The 12,250-nt window shown below is 40.8% G+C and overlaps 1 long non-coding RNA gene across 3 annotated transcripts in view; it reads right to left on the bottom strand.

Annotated features, from left to right (window-relative positions):
- The window catches only part of LOC147912939 (uncharacterized), a 62,202-nt gene that overhangs the window by 8,094 nt on the left and 41,858 nt on the right, over positions 1 to 12,250 (bottom strand). Inside the window, exon 1 of one of the 3 annotated variants that reach the window (XR_015549310.1) lies at positions 3,205 to 3,407. The exons of 1 other annotated variant lie outside the window; for it this stretch is intronic. This is a non-coding gene — a long non-coding RNA (uncharacterized LOC147912939). Of the gene's footprint in view, positions 1 to 3,204; positions 3,408 to 12,250 lie in introns of those variants that run through there. One more of the 3 variants, XR_015549309.1, reaches the window with a different exon arrangement.

Here is a 12,250-nt window from a genome sequence, read left to right as displayed (position 1 = left end):
ATATAACAAACCAAGACACTTCTTCAGGAGTCTCTTGATCATTCTTTGCCCTTTGCTCTTCTTCATACATTTTAAGATCAGTTTGTCAAGTTCCAGGCAGGGAGGAATGGGGGAAACACTTTGGGACCCTGATTTAAAAGGAATTGTTCAATATAGGAACAATTGATATTGAATCTTTCCTTCTATGAACACAGTACATCTTTCCATTTATTTAGCCCTTCTTTAATGCCAATCCACAAAGTTTTTAAATGTTTTCATAAAAAGCTTGCTCGTTCTGGAAGATTTCTCTCTTGTTCCTTTATACTTTTGCTGCTACTGCAAATGGTATCTTTTTTCAAAATTATATTTTCTAACTATCTTTGCTGGTGTATAAAAATGCAATTGGCATTTGTGCATTGATTTTGTATTCAGCAACCTAGTGAAACTCTCTTATTGATTTTCATAATATTTCTAAATTCTTTTGGGTTTTCTATGTAGACAATCACATCATCAATAAGTAAGAAGAGATTTTTTTTTTTCCTTTCTAATCGTCGTATGAGGGACACAGATGAAACAGATTTGGAATTATAATCAGAAAGCCTTCAGCTTTGTTAGGTTAAAGGATGAGAGAAAGGGAAGACTCATGGATAGTTCCCCACCCAGATTCTATGTAAGGTTGTGGATGTTGTCCCTACCTGAAAGACTACGAAAGAAGCAACACCTTAAATTACATGACAAATAATACACACAGCCTGGTGAATTAAATTTGTTTTAAGCTGTATAGAATTATGAATCTGTATGAAATGGAATCATGCTCTTAGTTTCGCCATCACTAGCTTTTATAAATGATATTGATGGCATCATCACTCTATACTACGTGGCTACGAGGTACAATATCTATAAAATGTAACCGTGTAGATTCATTTTCCCTGGAGTTTTGGAAAATAAATGTATTATCATCACCACATTACCCACAGGTCTTTTTAAAACTTTACCAAATCACTTCACTCAGCTTAAAAATTGTGAATTATGGTGTTGTGATGTTTTCACTATTGAGATTATACATATTTGGAGGTATTTAATTTTCAATGATCAAAAATCCTCCCCTCCCAAGAAAAGTTGAAAGATCAATGGGGGCCAAGAGGAGGGGATAAATCTTAGGTCAGTGAAGGTGTGCTGTTGGGAGAAGGGGCACCCTTGGGAGGACCCTGGGACATGGAGGGAAGAGATCTTAGCAGACATTTGAAAGTGTTCCTTAGAGCAGGCTATGATTTGTTGAGTTAATTGGGGCAATGCAGAAGAGGAACATGGTCTTTCCCCCTAAAAATTAAAGATGTAGAGATCTGAATTAGAAAATTTGAGGTCTATATGCACTTAAATATCCTTAGACCCAATCAAAGGAATGTAAATGAATCAAAGATAAAAATCTAATATTTTAACAAGAAAACTTGACAGAATCAAAACTTATGAAAATTGTCTGGTAAGAAAATATGTTTGTTTTTATTTTTTTCCCCGAAGTGTCTACATTTACAAAGGAAGAATCTTCTACAACTGCACAAAGAAAACTGCTGAAGAGCCTTCTCTTGAAGTTAGACATAAATATTCAACCAGGGTTCATGATCACTGTTTGAAAAATTAAAGTAGGAGAGGAACTGTTTTCTCCCGGGAGAGATCCATCTAAATTAGTAGGATAGTAATGGGCTTTGGGATATGACAATTTCATGGTATTCTTTTCCACACATTCAAGTAAGATTGCAGATTTCACAATTGCATGGTCTGAGAAGCCTAGTCAGATGGAGCGGTTGTCCAAAGGAAAAGAGGCTTCGCTAATTCCATAAGGATTGTTTCCACTAACTCAGCTAACTTTGAGATAAACTCAAATTACATAGCCATTTTTTTCATGTTAATCATAAAACATTTTCTAATGGGAAAAATAATATTTTGAAAAGAACTTAAGAATGCAGTTGTAACTGGTTTTCTACTAGTATAATTCAGTAATGAATTAGCAAGTACATATTTACCTGAGAGGTTGTACAAGATAATTATTAAGGTCTCTTAAGAGTCTACAGCTCTAAAATTATGAGATTTTTGTGAGGAATTGGTGTAACTTACAGAAATTATTACTAATCAAGGGCTCAGTTTATCCTCTCTCACTTCCAAGTGCCACTGGATTGTAGGAGAAGACCCAAGAAACCTAAAGAAGATGGCCACTTACTCAGCCAAGTCTTACTACCTGCTCTTGCCAGCCTCTTCTCAATGCAGAAGGAACAACTAGTTTGGGGGGATGGTGAGAGCTAGAGTATGATTCTCATCAACCGGGAGGGCACCGGGGTTAGGAGATGACAGGAAGAGAAGGTGGAGGATGAAGCTTTATCACATAGGAAGCTTCAATGTTGTCAATTACTCACGAGTTCAAAATCAAACTGAAAAAATTCCTTAGGCAAACTCAACAGAATACAGTGGTAAAACAGAAGTTGTCCTTGATATTGCTTTGCCTGAGCAAGTCAATTTCAATGTATCCAATTTATAAGGAGTATCTTGAAAAAATCATAGCTCAGCACAGGCTGCAATTTGTAGTTAAATAATATGTTTTTATCTCTCTCTTTACCGTTAAGCCTGCACTTCTCTAAACACAGTATCATTTACATATATCTGATTGTATTAAAGAGATAAAATTGCCCTGGAGAAATTAGTAAGACTATATAAAAATTAAGGGAGGCGGAGTCAAGATGGCGGCGTAGGCAGACTCTGAACTCACCTCCTCCCGTGGACACAGCCAATTTACAACTACTCGTGGAAAAATTACCCCTGAGACAGAACTGAAAACTGGATGAGAGGATCTCCTGCAACAACGGACAATCCTAACTGGGGTGGAAGAGGCAGAGACTCCCTTCCGGAGAGGAAAAACGCCGCCTTCACAAGCCGCCAGCGTCACGGTCGCCGGGAGCAGCGCACAGGTACGCAGCCTCCCTGGAGGCGCGGGGCCCTGAGCCGGGGAGCGCCCCCGCTGTGGGCATTTTGTGGACCCAGCACAATTGACACCAGTGGCATAATATCTGACCTTGCCTGCTACTAAAGCATTGGGGAGCACCCCCAGAAAACCCGGTTCACAAAGAAACTAAAACTGGCTCTTAAAGGGCCCACGCACAAACTCACCCGTTCCAGAAAGCATCCTAAAATCACCAGAAAGAAAAGTGCACACTGCTTTGGTGACAAGAGACTCACCTAATAGGCCCTGAGTGCATCTCGGTGAGGGGTGAGACCTCTCCAGGGACTGGGACATTGGCGGCGGCCATTGTTGTGGCCTGGTGTGAGCTTGCTGACACAGACGCCATTGGAGTTCTCCCTGAGGCCTGCTAGCCCAGGGTCTGCTCCACCCGCTAGAGCACCGATTTAATCCAGCTCAGCCAAGGCAGGCAGCCCACCCTAGAGACTGGCCCCACCTAACAACAAGCCCTCAGGCAACGTGTGGGCCTGCATAGATTGGTGACTGGATTTTCTGCAGCCTGGCAACTGAGCTGACTTGAGCGGGGCAGGGTGTGCACAAGGAGCGGGTGGAGAGTGTGGGGTGGTGGCGGAGTGTGTGGGGCTCCCGCCGTGGAGAGACTGGGTCCGCTTGGGGAGGTCAGGGCGCTCACACGGGGCAGGACTGTGTTGACTGTGTGTGTGGACCTCTGGGCGGCAGGGCTTGTCAGCTGCAGAAGACTTGTGCTTCTCAAAGACCCACATAGGAGGTTTGCCCCACCTTCCAAAGCCTGAAACAATTGGGTGCTCCTGTGCCTGAGGCCAGCCCCACCCAGCTGCAATCCTCAGAGAGCTGACAAGAGACCTAAAGGCTAGAGGTTTACAGCAATTGTAAGGCCCTGAGCCTAACAACCTGCCACACTGGGGGCCTACTCACTTAAAAGAAATACTGCAACACAAATGTGGTATTAGAACTTACAGCCAACTGTGCTGGGGCTCCCCACACCTGATAAAGAGACTGAAGGGCCCACAACAACTACAAGCAGCTGAGCATTACAACACCTGGCCAGGAGCATAACTCAGCCTCCCTGGGCGCCTATAGGGAGAGCTAACAGGCCACAATAGAAGGATACACGTAGCCCACATAGGGGCCACCCCTGGAACATTGAGAACTGAGGGAAGCACACTGGAAGCCTCCTAAGGCATCACTTACATAAGGTCACCTATCCAAGAGCAGGAGACGTAGCTGACCTACCTAATACGTAGACACAAGCACAGGGAAAGAGGCAAAATGAGGAGGCAAAAGAATACATTCCAAGTAAGGGAACAGGACAAAACCCCAGAAAAGGAACTAAGTGAAACAGAAATGAGCAACCTACCTGACAGAGAGTTCAAACTAAGAGTGTTAAGGATGCTCACTGATCTGGGGAGAAGAATAGATGAACTCAGTGAGAATGTCAACAAAGAAATGGAAGATATAACAAAGCACCAATCAGAAATGAAGAATACAATACTGGAAATGAAAAACTCATTAGAGGGACTCAAAAGCAGAGTAGAGGATACAGAAGAACGGATCTGTGAGCTGGAAGAAAGACTAGAAGAAATTACCCAAGGTGAACAGGTAAAAGAGAAAAGAATTAAAAAGAGTGAGGACAGTCTAAGGGACCTCTGGGACAACATCAAGCGCACTAACATCCGTGTTATAGGTGTCCCGGAAGGAGAAGAGCGAGACAAGGGGCAGAGAATCTATTTCAAGAAATAATAGATGAAAACTTCCCTAACCTAAGGAAGGAAACAGACATCCAGGTACAGGAGGCACAGAGAGCCCCAAACAAGATAAACCCAAAGAGGCCCACACCAAGACACATCATAATCAAAATGTCCAGAATTAAAGATAAAGAGAGAATCCTAAAAGCCGCAAGAGAATGTCAAGTTACATACAAAGGAAACCCCATAAGGCTATCAGCTGACTTCTCAGCAGAAACCTTACAGGCTAGAAGAGAATGGCACGATATATTTAAAGTGCTAAAAGGAAAAAACTTACAGCCAAGAATACTCTACCTGGCAAGGTTATCGTTCAAAATGGAAGGAGAGATCAAAATTTTCCCAGATAAGCAAAAATTAAAGGAGTTTGTCACCAAGAAACCAGTGTTACAAGAAATGTTAAAGGGACTGATTTAAGGGGAAAAGAGAAGACCACAAATAGGAAAAATTATCTATTTCCACAATTAGAACGTAATGGATACAAATGCAGAAAAAAGAGGTTAGATATGATATCAAAAACATAAAAGGAGGGAGGAGGGTAGTTAAAGAGTACAGCTTTCAGACAGAGGTCAAACTAAAGTGACCATCAATTCTGTATAGAAGAAGTAAGGAACAGAGAAGGACTACTTAAACACTGAGGAAAAAAAATAAAAAAGTTAAAAAATGGCAGTAAGTACATACTTATCAATAGCTACTTTAAACGTCAATGGACTAAATGCCCCAATTAAAAGGCATAGGGTGGCTGACTGGATAAAAAAACAAGACCCATATATATGCTGCATCCAAGAGACACACTTCAGACCTAAAGACACTCACAAACTGAAAGTGAAGGGATGGAAAAAGATACTCCATGCAAATGGCAATGAAAAGAAAGCTGGGGTAGCAGTACTCATATCAGACAAAATAGACTTTAAAACAAAAACTGTAAAAAGAGACAAAGAAGGGCATTACATAATGATCAAGGGAACAATCCAACAAGAGGATATAACACTTGCAAATATCTACGCACCCAGTGTAGGTGCACCTAAATATATAAAGCAATTATTAACAGACATAAAAACAGAAATAGACAGTAACACAATAATAGTAGGGGACTTTAACACTCCACTTACACCAACGGATAGATCATCCAAACAGAAGATCAATAAGGAAACATTGGCCTTAAAGGACACCTTAGAACAGATGGACCTAGTAGATATATACAGAGCATTCCATCCAAAAACCGAAGAATACACGTTCTTTTCAAATGCACATGGAACATTCTCCAAGATTGATCACATATTAGGCCACAAAACAAGTCTCCATAAATTTAAGAAGATTGAAATAATACCAAGCATCTTTTCTGACCACAACGGTATGAAACTAGAAATCAACTATAGGAAGAAAATCAGAAAAGCCACAAATACATGGAGATTAAACAAAATGCTACTGAACAACGACTGGGTTAACGAAGAAATCAAAGAAGAAATCAAAAAATACCTGGAGACAAACGAAAATGAAAATACGACATGCCAGAATTTATGGGATACAGCAAAAGCGGTTCTAAGAGGGAAGTTTATAGCGATACAGGCCTATCTCAACAAACAAGAAAAATCTCAAATAAACAATCTAAAAATGCACCTAAAGGAACTGGAAAAAGAAGAACAAACAAAGCCCAAAATCAGTAGAAGAAGGGAAATAATAAAAATCAGAGCAGAAATAAATGAAATAGAGACCAAAAAAACAATAGAAAAATTAATAAAACCAAGAGCTGGTTCTTTGAAAAGATCAACAAAATAGACAAACCTTTAGCTAGACTCACCAAGAAAAAAAGAGAGAAGGCACAAATAAGTAAAATCAGAAATGAAAGAGGAGAGGTTACAACAGACACCTCAGAAATACAAAAGATTATAAGAGAATACTATGAAAAACTATATGCCAACAAATTCGACAATCTGGAAGAAATGGATAAATTCTTAGAATCATACAACCTTCCAAAACTGGATCAAGAAGAAGTGGAGAATTTGAATAGACCAATCACCAGTAAGGAGATCGAAACAGTAATCAAAAACCTCCCCAAAAATAAAAGTCCAGGACCAGACGGCTTCCCTGGTGAATTCTACCAAACATTCAAAGAAGACTTAATACCTATCCTTCTCAAACTCTTCCAAAAATTGAGGAGGGGGAAGCTCCTAACTCATTCTACGAAGCTGACATTACCCTGATACCAAAACCAGACAAGGACAACACAAAAAGAAAATTACAGGCCAATATCACTGATGAACATCGATGCGAAAATCCTCAACAAAATACTAGCAAATCGCATACAACAATACATTAAAAGATTATACACCATGATCAAGTGGGATTTATTCCAGGGATGCAGGGATGGTTTAACATTCGCAAATCAATCAACGTAATACACCACATTAATAAAATGAAGAATAAAAATCACATGATCATCTCAATAGATGCAGAGAAAGCATTTGACAAGATCCAGCATCCATTTATGATAAAAACTCTGAATAAAATGGGTATAGAAGGAAAGTACCTCAACATAATAAAGACCATATATGAGAAACCCACAGCTAATATCATCCTCAATGGTGAAAAACTGAAAGCTATCCCTCTAAGAACAGGAACCAGACAAGGATGCCCACTGTCACCACTCCTATTTAACATAGTACTGGAAGTCCTAGCCAGAGCAATCAGGCAAGAGAAAGAAATAAAAGGGATCCAAATTGGAAAGGAAGAAGTGAAACTGTCACTATTTGCAGATGACATGATTTTATATATAGAAAACCCTAAAGAATCCACCAGAAAACTTTTAGAAGGAATAAACGAATATGGTAAAGTTGCAGGATACAAAATCAACATACAAAAATCAGTTGCATTTCTGTACACTAACAACGAAGTAGCAGAAAGAGAAATTAAGAATACCATCCCATTTACAATTGCAACAAAAAGAATAAAATACCTAGGAATAAATTTAACCAAAGAGGTGAAAGATCTGTACACCGAAAACTATAAAACATTTCTGAAAGAAATTGAAGAAGACACAAAGAAATGGAAAGATATTCCATGCTCTTGGATTGGAAGAATTAACATAGTTAAGATGTCCATACTTCCTAAAGCCATCTATAGATTCAATGCAATCCCTATCAAAGTTCCAACAACATTTTTCACAGAAATAGAACAAAGAATCCTAAAATTCATATGGAACAACAAAAGACCCCGAATAGCTAAAGGAATCCTGAGAAAAAAGAACAAAGCTGGAGGTATCACACTCCCTGATATCAAAATATACTACAAAGCTATAGTAACCAAAACAGCATGGTACTGGCACAAAAACAGACACACAGATCAATGGAATAGAATCGAAAGCCCAGAAATAAACCCACACATCTATGGACAGCTAATCTTTGACAAAGGAGCCAAGAACATACAATGGGGAAAAGAAAGTCTCTTCAACAAATGGTGTTGGGAAAACTGGATAGCCATATGCAAAAAAATGAAAGTAGATCCTTACCTTACACCATACACAAAAATTAACTCCAAATGGATTAAAGACTTGAATGTAAGACCTGAAACTGTGAAAGTTCTAGAAGAAAACATAGGCAGTACGCTCTTCGACATCAGTCTTAGCAACATCTTTTCAAACACCACATCTGACCGGGCAAGAGAAACAATAGAAAAAATAAACAAATGGGACTACATCAAACTAAAAAGCTTCTGCACAGCAAAGGAAACCATCAACAAAACGAAAAGACAACCTAACAATTGGGAGAAGATATTTGCAAACCATACATCTGATAAGGGCTTAATCTCCAAAATATATAAAGAACTCATGCATCTCAACAACAAAACTACCAACCCAATTAAAAATGGGCAAAAGACCTGAACAGACATTTCTCCAAAGAAGATATACAGATGGCCAACAGACACATGAAAAGATGTTCAAAATCACTAACTATCAGGGAAATGCAAATCAAAACTACAATGAGATATCACCTCACGCCTGTCAGAATGGCTATAATTAACAAGACAGGAAACAACATGTGTTGGAGAGGATGTGGAGAGAAGGGAACTCTCATACACTGCTGGTGGGAGTGCAAACTGGTGCAGCCACTATGGAAAACAGTATGGAGATTCCTCAAAAAATCAACGATAGAACTACCATATGATCCAGCTATTCCACTGTTGGGTATTTATCCAAAGAACTTGAAAACACCAATTTGCAAAGGTACATGCACCCCTGTGTTCATTGCAGCCTTATTCACAATAGCCAAGACTTGGAAGCAACCTAAGTGCCCATCAGGGGACGAATGGATAAAGAAGCTGTGGTATATATACACAATGGAATACTACTCAGCCATAAGAAACGACGAAATCCAGCCATTTGTGACAACATGGATGGACATTGAGGGTATAATGCAAAGTGATATAAGTCAGAGGGAGAAGGCCAAATACCGTATGATTTCCTTCATTAAGTAGTAGATAATAACAACAATAAACAAACACATAGGGACAGAGAGTGGATTGGTGGTTACCAGAGGGGAAGGGGGGAGGGTGGAGGGTGAAAGGGATAATTCGGTACATGTTTGTGGTGATGGGTTGTAATTAGTATTTTGGTGGTGAACATGATGTAGTCCATGCAGAAATAGAAGTACAATGATTTACACCTGAAATTTTTGCAATGTTATAAACCAATGTTACTGCAATAAAAAAAACAAACAAAAAAAACTTAGATTTATAATTTTATGACCAGGGTAATTTTGCCTCATATTACTTAAAAATGATTTTTTATACTGTGCCACAGAGAAAACTTGAGTATAAATACATTTTTATTTTTAAAAAATCATAATAGCTTATATTGTCTCTTAAAAGAAAATATATTTTATTTATATTTTTTATTTATTTATTTTTCCCCCAAAGCCCCAGTAGATAGTTGCATGTCATAGCTGTACATCCTTCTAGTTGCTGTATGTGGGATGTGGCCTCAGCATGGCCAGAGAAGCGGTGCGTCGGTGCGCGCCTGGGATCCGAACCTGGGCCGCCAGCAGCGGAGCACGCGCACTTAACCGCTAAGCCACGGGGCCGGCCCAGAAAGAAAATATAAATTTAAGGTTCTCCTTAAGGTAATATTTCCATTCTCCAGTCTTAATTTTTTTCTACTTCTAAACTGATTCAAGGCCCTTTGGCATAAGCAATAAGAATATCAAATAATGTATGCTTTAAAAAGAGCAAAATAAAGATTTTCTTTTGTGCGTAAAAGAGGCTTCGGTATAAAATAATTTCACCTGTTAGAAAAGCATTATAGGAAATTAAATGCAGGAAACACTGAAAGTGAATGTATGAAGCCTGAAGACCAGCAGTGTGGCGAAGTGGGTTCTGGAGTCAGACAGCCTGGGTTTGATTCTGCCTCCGACACTCATAACCACGTGACCTCCGACAAGCTAATTAACTTCTCTGGGACTCAGTTGGCTCATCTGTAAAATAGGAATAATAATAAACGCCTGCTTCATAGGATTGTGAGGAAGATTAATGAATCAGTAAAGCACTAGAATATCGCTTGCAAAGGTGCCAAGCACGTGTGTGTTTGATCATCCACTCAGTCAATCACCAGCCATCTAATGCCATCAACCACATGCTGGGCACTATGCTAGGTCCCGTAGACACACCTGTGAACAGAGCAGATCCCAATCCCTGCCCTCCTGGCAGGAACTGAGAGCCTCGGATACGGTTTGAAGGCAGGAAGCTCAATGAGTGTTAGCTATTATTATTATTAAGAAAAAGACCGTGAAGTACATGAAAGCAGTCATGTAAAGAGATTTGTATTGATTGAGTTAAGGACAATAATAAAGCATCTAAATCTAATTGAAGAAACATTCAGTTCCCTGTTCCCACAGTGAACTGGACACACGACAGGAGTGGCAGAAGGCAGCTTGCGTACTAAATGCAGGAGAGCCCAACACCCTGGGCTCCAGAATGTTCTCGGGACTGAGATCACCCGTGCTCTCTCGGCTTCGACGCTCTCTCCCTTGTGTCATCTGTTTCATCCTGGGGCTCATTCCACTTCGTTACTTCAGCTTGGAATCCAGGCACTTGACTATGTTTTTGTGTTTGGTAGTTTTCAGCTGCTTCCTGGATTTCTGTCAGCAATCCAGTTTTACAAATTGCTTGGCTGAGATTTGTATTTGTCGTCTTCCCTTGAAACTGTGATTCACAGTGTACACCCTTTAAACAGAATCCTCTCAGCCTGAGAGACTGAAAAGCTTGTTTTAAAAACAAATGGCAGAACAGGCTGTCTACGCAGGGTTTTCACACAGCACTCTCAAATGGTCAAGTATAATTAAGAAAGCACAATCAAGATCTTTATTTTTTAAATTAGCCAAGATGTTTTTAGATGCTGATCAGATGGCGATGTCACTTCACACCTCCAGGGTGCCCAAGACAAATCCGGTCAGCTGAGAAAACAAACTTCCAATTAAAGAAGAAAAGGAGAGCGTGTTGACCATCTCCGAGGTAGCCTTAGAATTTGCGTAGGATGTATTCAAATTAGGCTTTTCAATTCAATAAGAAAAGAGTGGTGATTTCAACAAGCTTATAGGATCCTTGGTTCATAAACTTTTAACTCAGGACAGAATTTAGGGATACTTCTTCTAGTCCCAATCTCTTATGTGTAGGAGGGGACAGTAATAGCATTGACCCCTTGGTCCTATTTTGGGGGTTAAATAAATATACGTAAGCACTTAGAGCCACACCTGGGGCAGAGTAAACGCTCAACAAGTGTTGGCTGTCGTTGTTATTTCTTGCATAGTCTGTGCTACATGCACTCGCCTGAGGGGGAAATAGGTTATAAGAGCAAAGCTCTACGCCCCTGAGCCTGTCCCCCTGCAGGGTTGTAAGAAGCAGCTTCTTGTAGATTATTCCCTGTGGTTCAGAGAGTGCCCACGAGTGTCATAGGTCTGTTTGAGGACTGAACACACTTGGCTGCTACAAAGGAGATATGTTCCTCCGTCTGTTCCTGAAGCCATATTGGATGACTCCTAAGTCTCCAAACACGCTGATGAGGGCTACACAGCCTGCTAATCCACTGTGGGCCCTGGGCCTCCAGTCCTCCTGAGACCACCCACACGTTCAACCCTCCCTCGCCTGCTCTGCGGGGGTCTTACAGAGACACAGGCGAGGCAGGCGTCTCATTGGCACCACCTGCCCTAGTCAGGGCTCCAGGCCAAGGTCCTGGGGAAGCTTGGGCTTCACATCACGAGCTCACGAGCCCCGTGTCTGGGCCCTTTTCTCTCACGCGGTGTCTTCCCTCCAATGGGTGACTCGCCTGGGGTTCCTCAGTAACTCACGCAAACAGGCCCCTGCGGACCCACCCAAGCTGCTGCCCCAAATCCTGGCCCGGTTCAGACCTTCAAACTGGGATTATATCTCGATATTCTGAGAAGGCAGCAAACACGCACAGTGGTGAAGAGCAAGGTGGACGGGGTCTCAGATCCAGCTGAGCCACTTACAGTTGTGTAAACACGGGCAGCTGTTTCACCCTTCTGTGCCTCGG

This window comes from Ceratotherium simum, chromosome 32 (genome assembly GCF_057802395.1).
Source record: "Ceratotherium simum simum isolate JZ-2026a chromosome 32, ASM5780239v1, whole genome shotgun sequence".
NCBI classification, from domain to species: domain Eukaryota; kingdom Metazoa; phylum Chordata; class Mammalia; order Perissodactyla; family Rhinocerotidae; genus Ceratotherium; species Ceratotherium simum.
The sequence above is the reverse complement of the archived record's forward strand: the minus strand, read 5'-3'. Positions and strand labels throughout refer to the sequence as shown.